Source organism: Kogia breviceps, chromosome 3 (genome assembly GCF_026419965.1).
Source record: "Kogia breviceps isolate mKogBre1 chromosome 3, mKogBre1 haplotype 1, whole genome shotgun sequence".
NCBI classification, from domain to species: domain Eukaryota; kingdom Metazoa; phylum Chordata; class Mammalia; order Artiodactyla; family Physeteridae; genus Kogia; species Kogia breviceps.
The window spans coordinates 186,188,195-186,198,948 of record NC_081312.1 but is presented as its reverse complement, the minus strand read 5'-3'; the positions used below and the strand labels follow the sequence as shown (position 1 = coordinate 186,198,948).

Genomic DNA, 10,754 nt, shown 5'->3' with positions numbered 1-10,754 from the left:
GACGTGTGTGGTCCTCTCCACGTGGCAGCCTCTGTTCTCGGCACCTCACATACTTTTACTTATTAAGGCCTCACACCCCAGCTCTGAAGTCGGTGCTGTCAGGCCCTCATCCCAGAGGGGCCGAAGGAGCGAGAGAGGTTCACTCACCCGCCCGCTGTCACCGAGCACATGAGCAGGGAGGTGACACGTCGTGCCGGCCGGCCTGACGCCAGAGCCTGCGCTCTCAACACCAGAGCAGCACTTTGTTTAATGTGGCCAATTGCATGTTTCTTAAAAAACTGTATTTCTTTGAACACCAGTCAATCTGAATATTTTGATCTTTTTGCTTTGCTGTCATGTTTTTGGACATGGATATTTGTGTGTGTGTGTGTGTGTGTGTGTGTGTGTGTGTGTGTGTGGAATGTGTGTGCAGAGGGTAGTGAGTGTGAAGTGTGTGTACAGTGTGGTGTGTGTGTGTATAGCGTGTAAAGTGTGCATAGTGTGTACGGTGTGGGGTGTGCAGGGTGTGTGTGTGTGCCATCTGTGAGCACTGCCCCTTTGTATCCACGAGGGCCCGCGGGTCCGGAGCCCTGTGCGTGGGCGGCTCTGTGAGTTATGGTGTTTCGGGGTGGCCTCCTCCTGTGCGACGGGTGCCGTCCTCTCTGGGGGCGGGGAGGGCTGGGAGGGCGCAGGCAGGGCTCAGACTCACAGGCAGGTCAGCGCTGGGGTCAGGGGTCAGCGTGTATGCGGGTCGGGCTCCACCGCCGCATCTGCAGGAATCCTGCTGGAGCACGTGACGGGGAGACCCGACGGAGCCCGAGGCTGGCCCCGGTGGCCGGGGTGGGGGGCCTTCTCTGGGTGTCCCTCGAGCTCGGGCGCCCCGGAGCCCCTGTCCTAATTCCCGGCCCTGGCCCCTGGGCACTGAGCAGCCTCCCCGGGCCTTGCGGGGCCCTCCTTCTTCTGGCATCCTTCTTCCTCTTCTTCTCCATACAGACTCTGTGAGCCTTTGTGGGTCAGAGGCTTCCCTGTACTGAAGAGTCTGCATCTTGCTTGAACACAAGCAAATGCGGCAGCCGGTCGGAAACAGTAAGTACAGTCGTTCCCCCTTATCCACGGTTTCACCTTCCGAGGCTTTAGTAACCGGCGCTCAGCCGTGGTCCGAAAATATTAAATGATTAATAATGTTGTGTTAGTTTCAGGTGTACGACTAACAAAACACTGTTAATCAACTATGCTCCAGCATAAAATAAAAATTTTTTAAAATTTAAAAAGAAAATATGAAATGGCAAATTCCAGAAATAAACAAGTCACGTGTTTTAAGTTGCGTGCCATCCTGAGGACTGAGACGCAATCTCGCTGAGGCCGCTAAGATCTGTGTTCAGAACACGCCTCCCCTCCGTGAAGCTGTGCAGGAGGGAGAGAGAGCTCGTGCTGGCTCGCGGGTGCGCCTCCGGCTGCAAAAGTTACGGCCACATGGGCGACAAATGCTTAGTTAAGATGGAGAAGGCACGACATTTTTACACTAAGATGTTGTATTATTAAAATGGTTCTATTTTACTTTTAGCTCTATTTGTTCATCTCTGTGCATATTTATACATTAAACTTCATCGTAGTGGGTAAGTATAGGAAAAAGCATAGTGTCCATGGAGCCAAGTGCTATCTATGGTCTCAGGCCTCCATTGGGGGTCACGGGCCGCATCCCCAGTGGATAAAGGGGGACCCGTGTAAAAGCCACACAGGACCAAGAACCCACATTCTCAGGAGGCATCCTGGTTCCACCTGGGGTCCCGGTAAAGCCTGGGAGGGGACCCTCTGCTGCAATGTGGTGCCCTGCAAAGTCCCCTCCTAAGTGGTGACTTTTGGGGGGGGCGGTGGCCGGCCCCAGGGAGGGGCAGTCTCTGATGTCCTGAGGGGGGCACAGTGGGCGCTGTCCCGCCCCTGGAGGGTCTCTCCGGGAGGGGCTCCGTCATGTCCACCTCAGCTGGGGGGGGGGGGAGGGAAGCCCAGGCCAGAACAGGAAGTACAGTTGTACATGGAGTGAATCTTTTTATTTTACCAGAACCAGATGTATAAAAGTACCGGGAAAAAAGGAAGCCAAAGGTTAACTAAACAGACTAGTGCCATCAGGAACAAGGAAGTTATATGGCCATGAATGTCAAGGGCGTGGTTTAGGAGGTGCAAGTCTGGGCCGGACAGAAGGGCTGGGTGCCTAGCACTTCCCGGGGAAACCCCTGGGCGCCTGGGTCTCCCACCCTGGCCGTCTGCAGTTTGGAAGTGGATCTGTGCCTTGGATCCTCTGCCGTCAGCCTTGTCTCATCTGTGACCTCAGTCCCACCGTTGTCTAAGTGCCCAAGTAGTGACCTTCACTAGCACTTAGCTGCCACATCTGCTGGACGGCAGTCCTGAGACTCAGGCTGGCTCACGCCGAGACCCCGGTGCGCTCACCCCGGTGCGTGAATGAGCACACAGGCCGCACGCCTGTCTTCAGAGCATCACCCTCTCCTCTGCTCCGACCCCCCGGTGATTCTCACCCGCTCCCTTCCTCCCAGTAAAAGCAGGTGGCGCTCCGATGGCCCTCAGGCGCCCCAAGGTGGGACCCCGCCGCCCCTCTGGCTCACTCCCCAACTCCCCGCCAGCCACTTCTCCACCGGGTCGGCTCACTCCCACCGTAGCCTTTGCACTGGCTATTCCTCTCCTGGAAAGCGTCTCCAGATATCCACACGTCTCCCTGCCTCCAAGTCTCTGCCCAGGTGTCACCTGTCGACCAAGCAGCTGTGACGGTGGAGCACGGGGTACAAGGAGAAGGGGGTCTTCGGGCACCTCAGTCAGAGACACTAAGAATATTCCTGCTTAGAGGCTGCCCTTGTGGCCTTGGATCGCGCGGACAGGATTGTAGCAGAACCTGCAAGGGCCCGGGAGGTCCAAGGTGAGCTTCCCAAGTCACTTATTAAGTGGGTACCTCAAACCTGAACCCTCCGAGTCACAAGTGGCTTTTCCAATACGTGTGTTGCTCTGTGCGTCCTGTAGCCTCATTTCATCTCAAAGCAAAGGAAAGCACGTGACACTCTGGACGATGGAGCCAACAACTTAGCACAGAATCCCGTAAGGTAGGAAGGTGGGAGGGCTGGGGCCTCCACACAGTGCACTCAGAGCCCAGCCTTACCCTCCAGGGAGACGGGGCACGTGGGCAGGTAGCCCAAGGGGAGGCAGCGCCCACGTACCTATCCACCCCCTCCTGGGGCTTGGCTCTTGATATCTTACAGATTCCAGAATGAGCTACAGAAGAGCTTCTTTTAGAGCCAAGCAGGGCTATTTTATAGTAGATTTTCTTGTTTAAGAATTTGCAAACTGAAGCTTCCCTGGTGGCGCAGTGGTTAAGAATCCACCAATGCAGGGGACACGGGTTCAAGCCCTGGTCCAGGAAGATCCCACATGCCATGGAGCAACTAAGCCTGTGTGCCACAACTACTGAGCCCGCACGCCACAACTACTGAGCCTACACGACACAACTACTGAGCCTGTGCTCTAGAGTCCGTGCGTCACAGCTACTAAGCCTGCGCTCTAGAGCCCGCGTGCCACAACTACTGAGCCCACGTGCCACCAGTACTGAAGCCCGAGCACCTAGAGCCCGTGCTCCGCAACAAGAGAAGCCACCGCAATGAGAAGCCCACGCTCCGCCATGAAGAGCAGCCCCCGCTCGCCGCAACTAGAGAAGAGCCCGCGCGCGGCAACGAAGACCCAACGCGGCCAAAAATAAATAAATAAATAAATTTATTTTTTAAAAATTTGCAAGCTGTGTTTGACTCCCTGTCTACCTCTCCCCTCCGTCCACCACCATCAGCTGCCCAACCAGGCTGGCCAGTCACCTGGGAGTTCTCAGAGGTACCTGTGGTCCCTCAGAGGCAGGCCTGCCGGGCAGAGAGGGAGGCTGCTGTGTGCAAAGCCCTGTGGAGGTCAGGGCCTTAGATGCAGGCGGGAGGGAGGCCTGGGGACCACCGGGCGCTAGGCTCTGTCCTCGAGACGGCAGGGGGCCGGCGGGCACCTCTCCGACCACGCCCGTCCCTCGGGAGCCGGCTGCTGCCCCCCTCAGCCCGACCTCCGAGACAAACCGGGGCCCGGCGCACGCCCTGAGCGGGGCTGGAGGTGATGCTGTTCATTTGACGTATCTCTGGACACAGAGCCCGAACGTGTGGACGGAACAGCGTCCAAGAACTCGGACGGGAAATCCGCATTGCCAATCACCGCGCTTCGTCCGGCTTCACGAGAGCTACTTATGCCACGAAGCGCAGCGTGTCCACCATTTGCATTCTCCTCGAAGTGCGCAGGTGAATCGGGGAATCTCCGCCCCTGCTGGCTATGGAGAAAGGATAGGAGGGAAGGGAAGACACGAGAATCCTGGAAAATAATTGACCCAGGCAGCGGCTTTGGTCGCCGCGTCTGAATACTCACCGCATTCGGTAACGTGAAGCGGAGGTCCCCCTCCCCGGGCCAGAGGAGGAGAGAGTCATCTGTCACCCAGAAGCACAAGGTCTCCGTAGAGCCTCGGGGAGCTCAGGCGTCAGCTGGGAGCTGGGCAGACGACCGGGTGGGGGCCGGGGGCAGCACGGGGTGTTCCCGCCCGCAGGGACGGTCCTCGGCAATGCGGGGGTGAAAAGTGAACGTCCCCTAGAAGTTCCGACGACAGGGCGATTACGTGCCCCGCAGGGACTGGGAACGGGGGCCACAGCGCCCGCCCGGCTCGTCTGTGCCCAGCACTGCACCCATCGGTGGGTTTAACTGTGAACGCATACGGCACGTTGTCGTGATCCCATTTTGCAGTTCAAGGTTCCGGAAGCGGGGGAGGTTCCGCAAGTGGCGTGACAATGGTAGGTCCCCATCCCAGCCCTCTGACCCCCCGGACCCACTTCCCTGTCCCTGCCCACTACACGCTGCGGGGGGAGGGGAGAAGAAGAGATTCCAGGATGGAGACACAGCATCAAGGGAGGAGGGAGATAAGGGGGCCTCTGGCAAAGAGAGGACACGGGGGACGTCACCTTCCTAGTGACGGGGGTCCCAACCCCAGAAAAAGCCAACTCCCCAGGTTGGCACACAGCGGCCTTGAGTGTCAGTTACAGCTTGTCGTGACTGTATTTCTCAGCCCCTCTGGGGTGAGGGGGGAGACAGAGGCCAGAGGAGACATGTTGAGCCAGTGTCCCTGGGGGTTTGGAAGAAGGGTGACTAAAGAAATACCTGAAGTCCATAAAAACAACACATTTTTCTAGATCTAGGGATATTCTGGACTGTTCCTCAGAGGCCAGGACAGAAGTGCCCTTGTTTGAAATTCATAATTTACCACTTTGTCATTTCAATCACATCATCTCCAAAAAAAAAAAAGAGAGAGAGGATCTTCTTTAGAGCCTAAACATTAAAAAGTCTTCACTAAAATTTAAACCTGAAAACGGTATTTTTCTGAGTATTATGGACAGCACCATTAATAATAGAACAACTGCTTTTAGCTCCTTGGCATTTCAACCCATTTCGTCAGGCAGCCAGGTAAAACCATATTTGCCTATTCTTTTAATTTTGTTGTTATTTTACAGCAGATGGCAGTGATTTCCATTTGAATGATTCTCTTTTTCCCATACGTGGAAAGAACCTGAAAAACTTAACAGGGTAACTTGTAACAAGGCCTGCCCTGGTGCCTCCCTTACAGACATTTCAACTTGTCCGTCTCAAGAAAAAGGTTTGTGACGCTGTAGAGAGACAGCCCTGCCCTCTTACAGCCCCTTGGAAAGGAGCCCCGCCACACACACTGTCCTCTAGCCACCAAACGAAGTGGCTCAGAAACAAAATTTCTGAATTTCCCTCCCAGGCTGCCATCTTGGTCTGAAGTCCCACAAAGCTTCCCTTAAAGCAAGTTAGCGGTCTCTCTCTTCTCCCTTCTCTCATCCACACAGCTGCCAGCACCGCCCTCCCCAAACACAGGTCAGGGCAGAGTGTTCTCCACTCGGTCCTACTGTCCGCATAAAGCCCTGTAGCCTTCAAGGTCCTCTTAGCACTGGGAGGAGTGAACTCCCCCCTCTCTCTCACACACACCAGGCACTGTCATGCCACGTGCTGTATTTATGTATTTATCTACATTCAGCCTAGAATGTCTCCTTCTCTGGTTAAAAAAATCATACTCGAGACCCAAATGAAATTGGACCTCCCAGCTCTCCTAGTTGGAACGGATCACACTTTCCTCTTTGATCCCACAGTATTTGATGCCTCCATTATTGCATTTGTTTCACTTTGGTTTCTGTATCTGTTTAAATTCCTTGGGCTACAACATATGCTTCTTCATGGCAGATGCCATCCCTTTATATCCTGTGGATATTGATTGGGTGTTTCTGTGGACAAGTCATGGAACTTGACACTGTGAGAATCTCATGTGATAAGGCATGGACCTTTACTCTGAGAAGTGTGAAGCCCATACTTTCAACATGTGTGCTGGGAATAGATCCAATATCTTAAGTATAACAAGAGCTCTTACCAATCAGGAAGAAAACAGTGAGTAGCCCTATAGGAAGCGAAGGTAATTTCAGACACTGCTGGTGAGAGAGTTCATCGTCTCCACTCTTCTGGAGGGCGTTTTGACAATACGCATTTAAAATATGTATAAACTTTTGTCCAGTAATCCCACACGACGGAGCTTCACCTAAGCAAGCAGTTAGGACAGAGGCACAAAGATTACACACCACGGTGCTTCACATCGTTATGTTCAAGACAGATGTAGGGCTTCCCTGGTGGCGCAGTGGTTGAGAATCCACCTGCCGATGCAGGGGTCACGGGTTCGTGCCCCGGTCCGGGAAGATCCCACGTGCCGCGGAGCAACTAAGCCCGTGAGCCATGGCCGCTAGGCCTGCGCGTCCGGAGCCTGTGCTCCGCAACGGGAGAGGCCACAGCAGTGAGAGGCCCGCATACCACAAAAAAAAAAAGACAGATGTGATGTGTAATACTACAAAAATGGAAATAGCACATCCATAGGATAGAATTTTTGCAAAAATAAAAATTATGTTTTCAAAAAGTATTTAATGAACAGAAAAATATCAAGGATAAAATATGAAAAAAGGAGAATACACACAAAAACCTGCTTCAATACCATAATGTATCTCTAAGAAGCGGTATTTTAGGTTTTTAAAATTTGGGTCCTCTAAATTTTCAACAATGATTATATGTCTATTTTAAAACCAGAAAAAAAGGGCTCTCCTGGTGGCGCAGTGGTTGAGAGTCCGCCTGCCGATGCAGGGGACGCGGGTTCGTGCCCCGGTCCGGGAGGATCCCACGTGCCGCGGAGCGGCTGGGCCCGTGAGCCGTGGCCGCTGCGCCTGCGCATCCGGAGCCTGTGCTCCGCAACGGGAGAGGCCACAGCGGTGAGAGGCCCGCGTACCGCAAAAAAAAAAAAAAAAAAAAAAAAAAAAACAGAAAAAAATTTTTTTTGCAAGAAGAACGTTAAGTCGAAAAGGAGACAAAGGAGACATAAGGCAAATACAGAAAGGCCCAGGGCGGACCCAGCCAGTACACATCAGTACATACCAATATGTTCAGTGCTGCTGTAACGGCCAGTGGCCATTTGTTTGGTTGGGGCCCCCCATACTGGTCATTAAATATATTTAGTGTCACCCATGCAGATAACCATGATAAGTTTCTTAAAGTGCTTTTAAAAATGACGCCCAATGAAAAGAATTACTTGCTCTAAAACCGTTAAGAAAGGGGATGAAATAGACCATCATATGCTACAGACTTTTGGAATCACTGAGCTTAGTAGCTGGAAAGAATCTTAAAGATCAGCAATGCCACAGATGGAGAAAATGTGGTTCAGAAGTATTCACCCACTGTCCCAAGGTCCAAGAGGTAGGGTGGTGTGATGGGTTGAATTATATCCCTCCCACCCGCCTCAAAATCCATATGTTGAAGTCCTAACCCCCAGCTCCACAGAACATGGCCTTCTTTGGAAATAGGGTCACTGTAGATGTAATTGGTTAAATGTAGATGAGGTCATGAGGGTGGGCCCTAAGCCAATATGGCTGGTGTCCTTAAAAGAGGGAAAACTGGACCCAGACATGCACATAGGGAGAACCCCATGCAAACATGAGGGCAGAGATGGGGCTGGTGCTCCTATAAGCCAAGGATTATAGCCAAGGGTTGGCTAAAGATTGCCAGCAAATCACCAGAAAAATAGGACCAGCACCTTTCTCGCAGGCATTTGGCTGTCCTTCTTACATTCCTCTTCCAGGCCCAGATGTCTGAGGCCGGAATGCTGGGTCTGGAACTTCCAGTGAAATCCAGAGTATGTGGTTTTTTTGAATTTTATTGAAGTATAGTTGATTTCCAATGTTGTGTTCATTTCTTCTGTACAGCAAAGTGACTCAGTTTTACATTATATATATATATATATATACACACACATATATTCTTTTTCGTATTCTTTTCCATGATGGTTCATCACAGGATATTGAATATAGTCCCCTGCGCTCTACAGGAGGACCTTGTGGTGGATGCATCCTGTACACGATAGTTGGCGTCTGCTCACCCCCAACTCCCACTCCTTCCCTCCCCCTTGGCAACCACAAATCTATTCTCTATGTCTGTGAGTCTGCTTTTGTTTTGTAGGTATGTTGATTGGTGTCTTATTTTAGATTCCACATATTCTGCATTGAATCCTCTTACCACCAGGGCAAAGAAAGGAGCTGTGAGGGATGGGGTCTGTCTTGATAGAGCTCGCCCTCTGATTAGGAAACAAGACACAGCCCCAGGACGACAGGCAACAGCGACCCACTGTGTGTGTGGGGGGAATCTCACCACCCATGAGACACAGGGAGGGGAAGTGCCGGCCACGGAGGCCTCCCGCCCCGTCTGGTATTGCAACACCGTGTCCCATGATCAAAACCGCCCTGGACTCGGAAGGAGCTGGAAGCTCAGAAGGTCAGAGTGGTGACGAGGTTTGTGTCTAAGGCCCACCCTAGGCTGTGAACTCTTTAGGACAAAGCAAGAAAAAACCAGCAGGGAAGCCCCTAGGACCCACTTTCTTTAACTAGAAGTTAGGCAGGAAAACGAGAGACCAGTGAGGTCTGGACTTCTGGTGTTCAGCCCCTGGCCTAACCTGGCCGGCCCCATTCCCACCCAGGCTGGACTCCCGGAGCCCCTAGTCCAGGCCCAGCCCTGCCCGAATCACCCAGAGAACCAGCCTCCCCGGGGCCCACCAGGACTCCGGCCAACTGTTCCATGGCCCGCAGAACCTTGGAGAACAGAGTATTTCCACAAAGCAGTTTTAAATCCAAACAACAGACTCTTCTGGAAACCATTGCCTCAAGCTGCAGGAGGCAAGAAAAAAAAAGAGAACAACCCGCAAATTAAAGTCCGTAATACATTTTGTACATAGTTTGTGGTTTTAGAGTCACTTTAATCTTTCTCCCCCCTAAACTCTTCCAAAGATCTGTGCATCAGCTGAGCCAACACGCGGTTGCACTTCTAAGCAAAAACCTTGTAAAACTAGACTCTGGACTGTGTCCCTCGCCGGCCTGTAACATCTCCAAGAGCAAAGAGTGACACGATACGCTGAAACAGGTCCAGGGAACCATCCGTGTGTTTTGCGTCAAAGAGCTGCTTTATGAAAGCCTCAGGGCCGCGTGTGAGGCCGGCCGAAGGCTTGTTTGCTTTCGTGCCGCGGAGCCCGGGCCGGCCCAGTGGAGCGTATGGTCAGCCCCATCGTCCTGGGGGGCGGGGGGCTGCCGTGTGTCTGCCCAGGGTCCCCAGGCGCGCCGCCACCGCCGAGCTAAGCCCACGGGTGCTCTGGGCCGGCTGCGCAGGCAGCACTGAGGAGGGTGGCTGTGAGGGCAGACTCAGGGGAGCCCCCATGCTCAGCGCCCTGCATCTCCCTGCTGGACAGACCCCAGGACCCCAGCATTTGCTGGACCCGTCCAGCCCCGCAGGCCAGGCCTGTGGCTCCACTGCCCCTGCTGGTGGAGAGCACCGTTCTGTTTGTTTTTTCAAAGTCTCCATTTCAAACGGAGAATTGTGAGCACAACATAGGAAATGAGCTATTCTTTGATAAAATTTAAAAACAGAAAAAGCAGGGAACCGCATTCAATATCCTGTGACAAACCATAATGGCAAAGCACATGCAGTGTGTCTAACTGAGTCACTTTGCCGTGCGGCAGAAACTAACACAACACTGTAAATCACCTCGGCTTCGGTAAAATTTTAAAAAAAGAAAAGAATTGTGTCTCTAGGCTTGGCCTTGATTCCCTCTCTTTCCTGAGGAAGCCTGGGAGCCAGGGCCCAGGACGGTCTAGCAAAAGAAGCTGTCGGACGAGGAAAAGCACAGTGAATCTAACCGCTTAGCTTCCTCATCTAATCGGAGGGTGTTCACACTCCAACAGGTGTGAAAACACGGAGAGCGCTACACGGGGAGTGTGTCCTCGCCGCAGTGAGAGCGCCTGGCCTTGGAGTCGGACGGCCCGGGTTAAAGCCTGACCGGTCAGCTTGCTGCCCTCACGCCAGGCGTGTGGGAGCCCGTCCCCGGGCCGCCACGGGGACCAGGGAGACGGGGGGATCACTCGGCGTCGAGGAAGCATCTGTCGGCGCTTTCCTCATCACTCCGGTCTCCCCCTCCCGGACCCCTGTGAGTTCTATTTCCCGGCGTCTCCCACCCTGAGTGACACAGGACGTGGGCTCTCGCTTTCCCCACCCATCTGGGCAAACACACTGCACAGCCACACCCAGGAGTGGACCCCAACGAAGCGGCATCACCGCTA

The 10,754-nt window shown here is 53.3% G+C and overlaps 1 protein-coding gene across 44 annotated transcripts in view; it reads right to left on the bottom strand.

Moving 5' to 3' along the window:
• Window positions 1-3,733: 3,733 nt before the first annotated feature.
• The window catches only part of ZNF438 (zinc finger protein 438), a 221,383-nt gene continuing 214,362 nt past the window's right edge, over window positions 3,734-10,754 (bottom strand). For 42 of the 44 annotated variants that reach the window (XR_010839942.1, XR_010839962.1, XR_010839958.1 and 39 more), the window contains 3 exons: window positions 6,491-6,655; window positions 4,429-4,644; window positions 3,734-4,333 (listed from right to left, as the gene is read on the bottom strand). The gene's annotated coding sequence lies outside the window, so the exon portion shown is untranslated. Of the gene's footprint in view, window positions 4,334-4,428; window positions 4,756-6,490; window positions 6,656-10,754 lie in introns of all 44 variants that reach the window. The other 2 variants (XR_010839922.1, XR_010839935.1) reach the window with 2 other exon arrangements.